Source organism: Leuresthes tenuis, unplaced genomic scaffold (genome assembly GCF_036924035.1).
Source record: "Leuresthes tenuis unplaced genomic scaffold, fLeuTen1.0.hap1 SCAF_104, whole genome shotgun sequence".
NCBI classification, from domain to species: domain Eukaryota; kingdom Metazoa; phylum Chordata; class Actinopteri; order Atheriniformes; family Atherinopsidae; genus Leuresthes; species Leuresthes tenuis.
The window spans coordinates 91,795-104,548 of NW_027325458.1; the positions used below are offsets into that span (position 1 = coordinate 91,795).

At 41.7% G+C, this 12,754-nt stretch overlaps 1 non-coding gene and 1 pseudogene across 1 annotated transcript; both read left to right on the forward strand.

Annotated features, from left to right (window-relative positions):
• The first annotated feature begins 9,099 nt into the window (after positions 1 to 9,099).
• On the forward strand, positions 9,100 to 9,287 carry LOC140287035 (U2 spliceosomal RNA). The gene has a single exon (XR_011911408.1). It is a non-coding gene; the product is annotated as a U2 spliceosomal RNA (small nuclear RNA).
• A 2,513-nt stretch (positions 9,288 to 11,800) lies between these two features.
• Positions 11,801 to 12,009, forward strand: LOC140287023 (U2 spliceosomal RNA; annotated as a pseudogene).
• Positions 12,010 to 12,754: the final 745 nt, after the last annotated feature.

The following is a 12,754-nucleotide window of genomic DNA, read 5'->3' on the forward strand; positions in this document are numbered from 1 at the left end:
AGAAGCAATAATGAACAAGGTTTTTACAGCATATGGTTTTACTAATTATTGAATTTTTTTTTTTAGAATAAATAAATGAATAAAGTTTTGTCTAGCAGGTCAAATATGTGCAAAATACATTCCACAGGGCAATCTAAGACCAAAACGAAGATAATTCCCTAAGCCAGTGTATCTTTTTCAACATATTTGTTTGTATTTCATTATTTCATTATTGTGTAGATTTCATTGAACTAAATTAATGTTAAGGGAAACGATTCTGCTCAGTGACAACAGAGGTTTTTACCAAATGGTCTGAAATATTTCCATGTGCACAAGCAGATGCACTCTCAGTAGCAAAATCACGCGTAAAATAACTCATTTCTAGATTTGAAATTCCTGAAAAGATCTTCAGTGATAATTTGACACACTTTGTAAACTATGTCATCTCACTGATGGCAAAGAACTTAAAATAGATCTTAGAAACCACTGTGATATAGAAGGTTTCGCTAACACATTGGAATTGTTTTACTATTTACATATGCATGTGCAGTGAAGAATTGCTTGCTGCTGATAAATGCAAAGAAGAACAGCTTACACATAGATGCTCACATATAGGCTGCTGAATGCAATGAAGACCTGCTTATCCAGTAAAGTTCAATGTCAATGTGTAATATTCAATTAGGATTTGCAAAACAGTGAAGTTAAACAATGAATGGGTCCATAGTCGGTATGAGAAGACTACAGGAATATTTACCTGGGTGTACGTTCAAACAGAGATGAGAAAATTGCGATAAATTATTGTTTGTTTGTTTGTTAGTATGTATATGAATGTTATGTGTATAAACTGTGTTGAGTTGTAGTTACTCAGTAGTGTCTCAGTGAAACAACCGACGGGGGAAGCCTTGCGGTGACAACAAAAGCAGTGTTTTACTGATCAGTCAAGTTGCTCCAGTGTACTCCATACAAACTGGTTGGCTACTGAAGGGATAGAAAATGGGGAATACTTGTTTTAAAGCAAACAAGGAATTAGATGGGAAAAATACATGTTTTAACGGGACCCAGACAATATTAAATACTCAGACAGATGGGAGAAGAAGTGTAGTTTTGTAGGAAATCACAAAATTATTACATAAAATTAGTGAAATCAATTGAAGAATGCCTTTCTGAAGAGCTGTTTACCACAGATGAGCAGCTTTGCGACCAAGCACATTGTAGATCGCTTTACTGCCAAAATGATCTAGTTTAATGGATTGGTTTAGACATGCATAACAGCATTTTAAGAACAAAGAGAGAAACAAAAAGGGACAACACTTCATGGTGGAAGGTGATGTATAAATAACTGTGTATATGATGAAGGAGAGACCATTTGAGCAGCACAGCCATTTCGCAGCACAGGGACAGCAGTCCAAGTTAAAGGATCTCCCACGTGGTATCACCTGTCACACTGTGTCAAGGCATCAAAAGAAGAAAAAATCACCAAACTCAAGGACAAAGAGACGAAGACTCCGGTGAACGAAGAGAGAGGACTTACAAACCAGAAATACAAAAGGATGCTCGATATCAAGATCCAGAAGAAGAGGCTAACAATGCCACGAACACTTACGATGCTGGGAATGATGCCAGCAATGAACAGAGAAGAAGATTCAGTGTCATCAATCTGCAACACGTGCCTCTAATGAGGGGGTGAATATAGAATCCTCAACGATTACAACGTCTCTGGGAACTGTGACAACAACAAGGTTTAAACCATTTTGATATATATTGTAACCTATTGGCTAAGGAATAGTGCTGAAAATTAGGTAAATCTAATCCACCACTGTCCTTGGTCTTCTGTAGGGTTTTTAAACTAATACGTGGTGGTTTGTTTTTCCACAGAAATTTGGAGATGCATGAATCTAGTGACTTAAACCAAGTAGCAAATGGTTTTATGGGGATCATTGAGAACAAATAGTTAACTTTTGGTAGTATCATCATTTTAATGGTTGTAACTCTCCCCATAAGTGATATAGGTAAGGACTTCCAACGAGAGAGATCGTCCTCTACTCTCTTTAATAATTGCACATAATTTAGCTTTGTTAGCTCTGAGAGCCTGGAGGAAATGTTTATGCCTAAATATCTAATATTTCCTGACTGTAAAGTGATCGCAGGTATATTCTGGACCCTACAGTTAATGGGCAGAACTGTGGTCTTAGACCAATTGATAGAGTAGTCAAAAAGTGCTGAGAATTTATTTATGAGTGTGATCGTGTGAGTGAGAGACGTCTGTGAGTTCTGAAGGAAAAGTAATACATCATCAGCATAAAGACTTATTTTATGCTCAATATTTTGGGGTTGGATGTCTTTAATATTTCTATCTTGTCTGATAGCAGCTGCTAAAGGTTTGATGAAAATAGCAAAAAGTGAGGGAGAAAGTGAGCAACCCTGTCTTGTACTTCTCTGCAGACTGAAGCTTGGAGAAGTTTGATCATTTGTCCTGACACTTGCATTTGGGGAGTCAGTTATTTTCTTGTGAGGAGATAAAAGGCTTTAATAATAATATCTTGCAAGAGAGAACAACACAGTACAGAATACAGAGTTGCTCTGACCACTGAAGCAAAAACACACAGTTATATTGCCCGCTCATCACGTCATCTGTTTTTGGGTATAATTGATTGTTCTTCTAACTTTCCTCCCCAACCATCAGTTGAGGTTACCCAGACACACTCGTAAATACCAGCCTAACCCTGTCCCCCCTAAAGTGCACCTATCTCATTATAACAAGCCCACCATTGTAAAGAGGAATTTAAGAAAACAGGGCAGGGTGGTACCTTGCAGCTCGGTCATTTGCAGGTTATACACAGTAACACTCAATACAATGCATATAAGAATTATTTTCCATTACATTCCTCCCTTTTGATTATAATAATACCATTATATTAATCAACCCAAAAGAAACAAGGAAAATAATAACTTTATCTGTAAAACATCAGCCTGCATTTGCACACAACGTGAGTTTAAAATGCAGGCATCATAGTAATAAAGGGTCCAATGATAAACAATCAAAACATGAACAATTAAACATGATTATCTTCATCCCTCTCTAAGTCAGCGTCACTAGAGGAAAAATTTTGAAAGCAAGAAAGTTATTTGAGTCATTTGGTCTTTTTCACACTGTTGTTTAGATGGACTACATAAAAGGATGTCATCCACATACTGCAAAAGAGCAGAGCCTGTGGTTGATTGAAGTTAATCCAGACTAGCTTTGAGGGCAGCATTGTAAATAGTGGGACTTTCACAGTACCCCTGGCATAACCGGGTAAAAGTCCAAGATCTCCCTTCAAACTAAAAAGCAAACCAAAATGGGCTATCAGGGTGCACTGGCGACAAGTCAACCACTGAGAAAAACTGTGCATCTGATGTAATTTGAGACAAAATAGTGTGTGGGTTGGGCACAGTAGGAGCATGTGGCTGAACTGCAGCATTCACCGCTTGGAGGTCCTGTACAAAACGCCATTCATCTGGCTGGCCAGCATCTTTAATCTTTTTAACAGGAAACAATGGAGTAAGCACAGGTGAATTTTCAAAAGGAACAATAACGCTTGTTTTCTGAAAAGATTGAAAAACAGGTTTAATCCCTTTAATTGCTTCAGGCTTAAAAGGGTATTGTTTTTTACATGGACAAAAGTCTGATTTAGGGGTGACAATTACTGGTTCACAGCCTTTTATCAACCCCACATCATATTTGCTCTTAGCCCAAAGATCATTGGGCACTTCAGCCAACATGGGTATCGAAGACAAATCTGTTTCAGATAAAAAACATGCTTCAAAATGTGATTCTGTGGTAGGAATTAAGTCCACAGTTCTTTGACAATGCATTGTACTCAAAAATATTTTTTTGTATGCTGACAATCGTTCAGAAAACATCAAATTTGGATCAGCAGGTCAAACAGTCCACTCCATTTCTTTCTGACATGTAGCAACAAACTCTCCCACACCTTGTCACTGCCAGTGTGTACGTTTGGCCAAGGAAATGTGAGGGCGAGTACCACAAACATTAAAAAAATCGAAGTGCTCTGGAGTGAGCGACACAGCCAATAAAGTAGGCGCACATATTTTTTCACTTCTTCTCATAGTCATTGTCAGGCCCCAAAGAAATGTGTGATGTGCAGTGCAAATCAGCAGGTTGCATGAAATCAGAAAGGGGTGAAACTAACGCTTTTGCTTCTTCCACTAGTTGTTGTGAAAAAGGAGAGCTGGGAAGTTTCCACTCATAAGCATATGTAAGTGCCGATGAATCAAACTGCACTGCTGTGAAAACTTTGTCAGGCTGTAACATAACCTTAACACCCTCTGGTGTAGAAGTTAAAATAATGCCTAATTTACACATGAGATCACAGCCCATCAGGTTAATGGGACACAACTCTGATAACAAAAATGAGTGTTTGAAGGAGAGCTCATCGGGAGTGACAACACGCAATGGGCATTGTCATTTTCTCCTTCACAACCTGGCCTGATGCAGACATACAGTAAACGTGGTTTCCACTTAATTTTGGAGGACAATCAAACTCCCCTGACGTCACTACTGATGAACATAAGTTCCTATATTCTGAGAGAAATATCTTTGCTCTAGGACGGAAATAGCATGCAAAACTTTACTACGTGAATCACAGTCGGCAAGCGTTGCTTCACTACACAGAGCAGGAAAAATGTGTGAGTGTGTTTGTGCTATCACCCATTAGTGGAGGCTGCGCTGCCGTGTGACGTCCAGAACCTGCCTCCCACCCTCAGTCAGCCTTTTGCCCAATTTCATCACTTTTTAGCTGTGGACAGTCCTTCTTCCAGTGTCCAGTCTGGCCACAGTAAAAACAAATATTCGGATCATAGCTCTGGCGTGGCCCATTTTGACCTCCTCTCCCACACGTCCACGTCTTCGACTTCGGCCTCGTCCTCTGTTTACACCAACTGCGTAATACATGGTCATGGTTGCCAAATGCAGCTCCTTTTCACACTTGTCCCTTTTGGTTGTCTTACGCGTCTCAACTTGGTTCTGAGCATGGCGAGCATATCGGCGAACGTCAGCCAAACGAGGACCCTCACACCATCCCACGTAAATGTTCTTTACTTCAGTGGCGACATCTATATAATATTGTCTGGGTCCCGTTAAAACATGTATTTTTCCCATCTAATTCCTTGTTTGCTTTAAAACAAGTATTCCCCATTTTCTATCCCTTCAGTAGCCAACCAGTTTGTATGGAGTACACTGGAGCAACTTGACTGATCAGTAAAACACTGCTTTTGTTGTCACCGCAAGGCTTCCCCCGTCGGTTGTTTCACTGAGACACTACTGAGTAACTATAACTCAACACAGTTTATACACATAACATTCATATACATACTAACAAACAAACAAACAATAATTTATCGCAATTTTCTCATCTCTGTTTGAACGTACACCCAGGTAAATATTCCTGTAGTCTTCTCATACCGACTATGGACCCATTCATTGTTTAACTTCACTGTTTTGCAAATCCTAATTGAATATTACACATTGACATTGAACTTTACTGGATAAGCAGGTCTTCATTGCATTCAGCAGCCTATATGTGAGCATCTATGTGTAAGCTGTTCTTCCTTGCATTTATCAGCAGCAAGCAATTCTTCACTGCACATGCATATGTAAATAGTAAAACAATTCCAATGTGTTAGCGAAACCTTCTATATCACAGTGGTTTCTAAGGTCTATTTTAAGTTCTTTGCCATCAGTGAGATGACATTGTTTACAAAGTGTGTCAAATTATCACTGAAGATCTTTTCAGGAATTTCAAATCTAGAAATGAGTTATTTTACGCGTGATTTTGCTACAGAGAGTGCATCTGCTTGTGCACATGGAAATATTTCAGACCATTTGGTAAAAACCTCTGTTGTCACTGAGCAGAATCGTTTCCCTTAACATTTATTTAGTTCAATGAAATCTACACAATAATGAAATAATGAAATCCAAACAAATATGTTGAAAAAGATACACTGGCTTAGGGAATTATCTTCGTTTTGGTCTTAGATTGCCCTGTGGAATGTATTTTGCACATATTTGACCTGCTAGACAAAACTTTATTCATTTATTTATTCTAAAAAAAAAAATTCAATAATTAGTAAAACCATATGCTGTAAAAACCTTGTTCATTATTGCTTCAATCCCTCCTGTTGAGACATGACATGGTCCGTGGCTCAATACTGCAGCATATTTAAACAAATTCTTTGGCAGTATGGTTTTCCTTCCGGTCATTCATACGAGTCTATTGTAGATGGCAATTGAATAACATCTAATAATGCTAAAATATTTGTAGTTTATACATTTAGCTGTGGATGTCTACATACCTGTTTTTCCAATGCTGTGTTAACACATGTACAGTTGAGAAGGCATACTGACTGTCAGTGTAAACGTTAACAACCTTTTTGTTATTTAATTTACAAGCTTCAGTTAAAGCTACCAATTCGAGTAATTTTTTGGTAGTGGTTGTTTTAAGAAAACTTCAGTTTCTGTTACTACTGCAAATCCTGTAGCATTTGTGCCATCAGGGTTTTTTACTTGACCTGTTGAATAAATATAGTTATTTCTGCATTTTCATAACGTATATCAGTTAAGTCTGGCCTGGGTAAAACACTGATGGTTATTTCTGACATGCAATCATGAGGCTTTCCATCTGTGGGGTAGGTAGCAGTGTGGATGGATTAAGTGTAGCACATCTCTCGACAACAAGGTGTGGCTGTGAAAGAAAAACTGTTATGTAGGAGAGATGTCTGGTAAAGATATTTTGTTAAGTAACCATATCACAGCCACTGCATGAGGTACCTTAAGTGTTAATGGGTGAAATAACACCATTATTGTTGATGCCTGCACTGCCAATGGCTTCTGGCCATTGATTCAAAAGTACGATCTCGTCCCTTTTTCCCCCTTTCAGTGGACACTGCCCCCTAATTACCGCAATTCAGCAGGGGGTCTTTCTTTAGGAGTACTGGACTCCCCCGTGCACGGTTTCAGCTCCGACCCTGGAAAGCGGAAAAAACGTTGAGATCTGGTTTGAGGACCCAATTGTTGAGAAAAGTCTCTCAATGAGACTCAGAGTTGCTGGAGTCAGTTAATGCAAATGTTTAATCTTGCAGCAAGTTCAAGAATGTGTGTGTGAATGGGTGTATGTGTGCGAACGTGTGTGAGTTTGTGTATGTGAGAGTTTAATGAACCTGTTATCCACAGGCAGGTCTTAACTAGTATGGCACAGGTCCAGCCTGTCTCATCTTTTTTGGAAGGTCCAGCGCTCGGCCGTAACCCTTCTGTCTGTTTGGACTCTCACATACATTCGGTTAATCATAGAAAAACGAGAACAAAACTTTTTAGCCCCTTAAATTCATAAAACAGACATGGTGCAGTTATTTCCATTCTAGAAAATAAGAGTAATCACCACCATTCCTATAAATTCTGGATATTCTAACAATCTGAATCTTTTTTAAATGTTCGATGAAGCCCTTTGCTGTTCTGTTTAGAGACTCAGCTGATCATAAACCAAGTTTTGCTCTTGAACCAAGCTTCTAAACTCTTCACCTTTTTCATTTCTCAGTTAGTATTCACTTTAAAACTGATTAAAAGAAAAATTAAATGAATGCCTATCAACAAATGTGGGATCTAAACTCTAGTGCTTTCTCTAAAATAATTTCCTTTCTCAATTCAGAAATGTGTGTGTGTAAGTCACAACACCCGTGACACCAAAACGGCTTTCTTTTCTCTCTTTTCTCTACACTCTGCACTGTGAGCACACACACCAAATCAGAAAGGCTTTTTTCTCTCTTTTCTACATTATGGACTGTGGGGACACAAAACCGCTCTCTCTCTTTTTTTTTTTGATTGTGTGCCAGGGCGTTGTCTCACGTATTAGATTATGCTTAAGATACGAATGGGTTTATCAGTCACATCAGAATCAATACATACTGATCCTCCCGTAATAAAATGGTCGGATCTTATCAAACACACTTTGTTTCTTGTGACAAGTCAGCGAAACAGCGTATACACGTCAAGACACTGAATCAAGTTTGCCACAAGAACTCATAAGTTTGGCAGTATTGCTCTGCCGTCAGCAATCATACACCCATTTTATTTTCATGAGACATGTGCAGGCACCTGTTCATCTACTGTTCTATCACTATGAATTAGTTTATCTATTATCAATAAGGATACTTCTATAACTACTATCAAAGTATGTCCGGACTTCTTATGTTGTCAGTTGCTATATATGAATAAGTGGGTTGCTACTGAAAAGCATTAAGCATGTCACACAGCCCAAACATATAACATTTCAGGACACACCACACAGTTAACAACCACAGTGAAGCATGTCAAAGCCCAAACATGTAACATTCAACAGGACACTTACACAACACATTCAAATCAAACAGTCAGACAACATACAAGAACATATACCCCAGCCGGCATTGCTCCCTGCCTATTTTCCTACAACTCACTATGTGTGCGCACACCTTTATTCACAAACTCTTCAACTTATACTCTTTTACCGAAGCTGCTACAGCTCGATTGGCCAAATACCCTTAGATCCTATTTCGGTGAATTTGACATCTGCCTTGTATGTAACAGATTAGCGGTTTAGCAGTTCTAATTTAGTTTGAGTGAAGGAAATCATTTTATAGCAAAATCCAAAATCGTGAAGAACTCATGAAAGTAAGCTTATTCTCGGATTCTTGAAACTTTAGATTTGCTCTTTCTTTTACTGCAAAGTACAACGTTGAGCAGCACTAATGAGTTGTTTCTATTTTTGGCAGGCTTTACCTTTGCGGGTGAAGCCCTTTCTGTCTGTGCAAAAGAAATCTTGTTACTGTGCAGAGTGACTTCTCTGAGTAGAGTCGCCTTACTTGTTGCGACTGTGCCGATGTTCGAAGCTGGAGTGCAAAGTTGTTGCTTGAATGGTGCTCGCTGGAGCGTGTGGTAGTGTAAAGTTATACCATTTAAAAGGGCTGAAGAGTGCTCAGTGCAGCGGGTGGGCGGAGGTGCAAAGTGACACTATGGCCATAAAAGAACACCGCTACAAGTGCGCATTGTGCCAGGAAGGGCCCTCGGACGTGAACCAGTGGACAGTTATCGCTTCTCGGCCTTTTGGCTAAGATCAAGTGTAGTATCTGTACTTATCAGTTTAATATGTGATATGTCTATGCAAGGACTACATATTAAATGGATTTTTATCAATAGGAGTTGAAAAAGGAGCTTGCTCCGTTCACTCCAAGCATCGACCCGGTACTGCAGTGCCGCTGGGAACGGTGCGCTCTCCTCTGCTCTTGTGAAAAAGCAAACAGCGGTGCAGGATGGAAGTTTCTTTAATCTGCTGAGAAAAGAGAGTGAATGCGAAGCAGACTTTAACACGGCTCTGGGAGCGAGCCGAGTGCGGGCTAACCAGGAGAATTGCTTGAAAGAAACGCGACACCGAATGAGCGGTCAGAACAAAGCCTCAATACGGTGTTCCTGTGGTGTTTTTATAAAATGCGGTGTAAAAAAAGGTGTGAATGCCCCATAGAAAACTAAAAGGTGGAGCGGAAGTGTTCGGCTGCAAGAAGGTGTGAATGTCCGACTATATTTGGTGAAAAGCAGGTGAAGCAAGGTCTGAATGCCCAACCTTACATCATCAAAAGCGAGATCAGAGGTTTTTGGCTGCAAGAAGGCCATAGTTTGCCAAAAGCGGGTAAGGTGCGAATGATCGGCTAAATATCAACAAAAGTGGGGGCGGAGGTCTTCGGATGCAAGTGGGTGTGAATATCCCACCATACAAGTATGGTGGAGAGGAAGCTGTGAATGGCCGACCATAGTTTGCAAAAAGCGGGTGAGAAAAGGTGCGAATGTCCAACCATACATGATCAAAACAGGGAGCGAATGGAAAGCTATAGGCCGATCACGTTGCTCTGTGTGGACTACAAAATTGTGGCTCGAGTCCTAGTTGGTCGTCTTCGGAAGGCTCTACCTCATGTAATCCATGAGGATCAGACGTGTGGGGTGGAGGGAAGGCTAATACAGTGGAATCTGGGATTGGTGAGGGACTGTATTCATTGGGTGGAGGAGCGGGGGATCAATATGAGTTTGGTGGGGTTAGATATGGAGAAAGCGTTTGACAGGGTGAACCACAGGTTTCTTTTTGCAGTTTTGGAGAGGATGGGATTTGGGCCCCGTTTTATAGAGTGGTTGGAGATCATGTACAAGGGGGTGGGGAGCAGAGTTATGGTGAACGGGCACTTGGGTACAGTGGTGGCACAGAGAACTGGGGTGAGGCAGGGATGCCCACTCTCCCCGCTGCTCTTTGTGGCTTACATGGAGCCGCTGGGTTCGGTGGTGCGGGGGGACCCGGGTGTGGTGGGTCTGCACCTTCCTGGAGCAGGTCCGGACAAGTTGACAGTGATGCAGTATGCGGATGACATGACCTTTTTTTTGACAACAGAGAGGTCGGTCACACGGCTGTTGAAAGTGGTGGAGAGTTTTTCAATAGTGTCGGGGGCCAAGGTGAACTTAGGGAAGTCCACCATTAAGTTTTTTGGACCATGGGCTGGTAGGGTGGGAGGCCTAGCTGGTCTGCCCCAGTGCCAGGGCCCAGTGAGAGTCCTGGGGGTAGAGTTTCAGGGAGAAGGGAGTGCAGCATTAAATTGGGGAAGGCGTCTGGCTGCAGCCCGTTCGCGGATGGGGCTGTGGAAATCCCGGCAACTTTCCTTAAGTGGTAGAGTGCTGGTTTTGAAGGCTGATATTTTGCCATTTTTGGTATACCTAGCGTATGTTTTTCCTTTACCTCCTCAATATAGGAGAAGTTTCATGAGAGATGTTTTTTCCTTTGTATGGGGGGGGTATGAATATGTGAGAAGGGAGTGGATGTACCAGGAAGTTCGGATGGGAGGGAGGGGTGTGCCGGACATCCCACTTAAGTTGGATGTGGTTTTCTTTTCCTTTTTGTGCAGGTCTGTGCAACAGACAAGTGGCCATCATTTTCAGGCACTTTTGCTGTTTTGGTTGTCATTCCCCTTCAGGAGATTGGTGTCCTGGGACAATAGAAGGCCAAAGGGGGATGTCTTACCCCCGTATTATAGGCAGGTGGTATGCTGGGGGAAAAAGCACCCAGAGTGTCAGGAGGGGGACCTGTGCTTCAGTCACCGGCGCCTGTACAGGGCTCTGGTGGAAAAAAGGGGGCTGGTGGGGGTGTATGGGGTGGGGCAACAAGGGTGGGTTTTCACACAGCAGAAAGGTCTCACAAACAGGGCGAGGGATATAAATTGGCTCGCCTTACACAGGAGGTTGCCAGTCAGGGAAGTTTTAAATAGACACGGGTTGACACGGGGGAGTTTGTGCCCAAGGGAGGGGTGTGGGGCTGATGAGACAATTGAGCATGTGTTTTGGGAATGTGGGTTTGCAACATAAGTGTGGGTTGAGTTGGTTCTTTTTTTTCCAAGATTGGGGTCTTTAAAGTATGACATGATAATGCTGGGCTTGGGTTTAAGGGGGAAAGGTAGGGAGGGTTTTCTGTTATGGTTGGTTCTGTCTATGGGAAAGGTGGCGCTGTGGGATGCAAGGACGGCGTTGATTAAAAACAATGTGGACTGGCAGGTGGGAAGGGTGGTGGCAAGGGTGAGGGCAGAGATTGGATGCATGAGAAGAATGGAGGAGGAAAAGTACGGGTATCACGCTGCAAGAGAGCGATGGAAGACTTTATTTTCATGAGCGGGTAGTGTTTCTTTGTGGTTGTTTCTTATGTTTGTATGGTTTTTGTGTCGGACATGTAAAGCATTACTTTGACTGTTTTGTCATGTTGTTCTAAATGTTTCTTGGAAGTTTTGTAATAAAAAAAAAAAAAAAAAAAAAAAAAAAAAAAATCTGTACTTATCAGTTTAATATGTGATATGTCTATGCAAGGACTACATATTAAATGGATTTTTATCAATAGGAGTTGAAAAAGGAGCTTGCTCCGTTCACTCCAAGCATCGACCCGGTACTGCAGTGCCGCTGGGAACGGTGCGCTCTCCTCTGCTCTTGTGAAAAAGCAAACAGCGGTGCAGGATGGAAGTTTCTTTAATCTGCTGAGAAAAGAGAGTGAATGCGAAGCAGACTTTAACACGGCTCTGGGAGCGAGCCGAGTGCGGGCTAACCAGGAGAATTGCTTGAAAGAAACGCGACACCGAATGAGCGGTCAGAACAAAGCCTCAATACGGTGTTCCTGTGGTGTTTTTATAAAATGCGGTGTAAAAAAAGGTGTGAATGCCCCATAGAAAACTAAAAGGTGGAGCGGAAGTGTTCGGCTGCAAGAAGGTGTGAATGTCCGACTATATTTGGTGAAAAGCAGGTGAAGCAAGGTCTGAATGCCCAACCTTACATCATCAAAAGCGAGATCAGAGGTTTTTGGCTGCAAGAAGGCCATAGTTTGCCAAAAGCGGGTAAGGTGCGAATGATCGGCTAAATATCAACAAAAGTGGGGGCGGAGGTCTTCGGATGCAAGTGGGTGTGAATATCCCACCATACAAGTATGGTGGAGAGGAAGCTGTGAATGGCCGACCATAGTTTGCAAAAAGCGGGTGAGAAAAGGTGCGAATGTCCAACCATACATGATCAAAACAGGGAGCGAATGGAAAGCTATAGGCCGATCACGTTGCTCTGTGTGGACTACAAAATTGTGGCTCGAGTCCTAGTTGGTCGTCTTCGGAAGGCTCTACCTCATGTAATCCATGAGGATCAGACGTGTGGGGTGGAGGGAAGGCTAATACAGTGGAATCT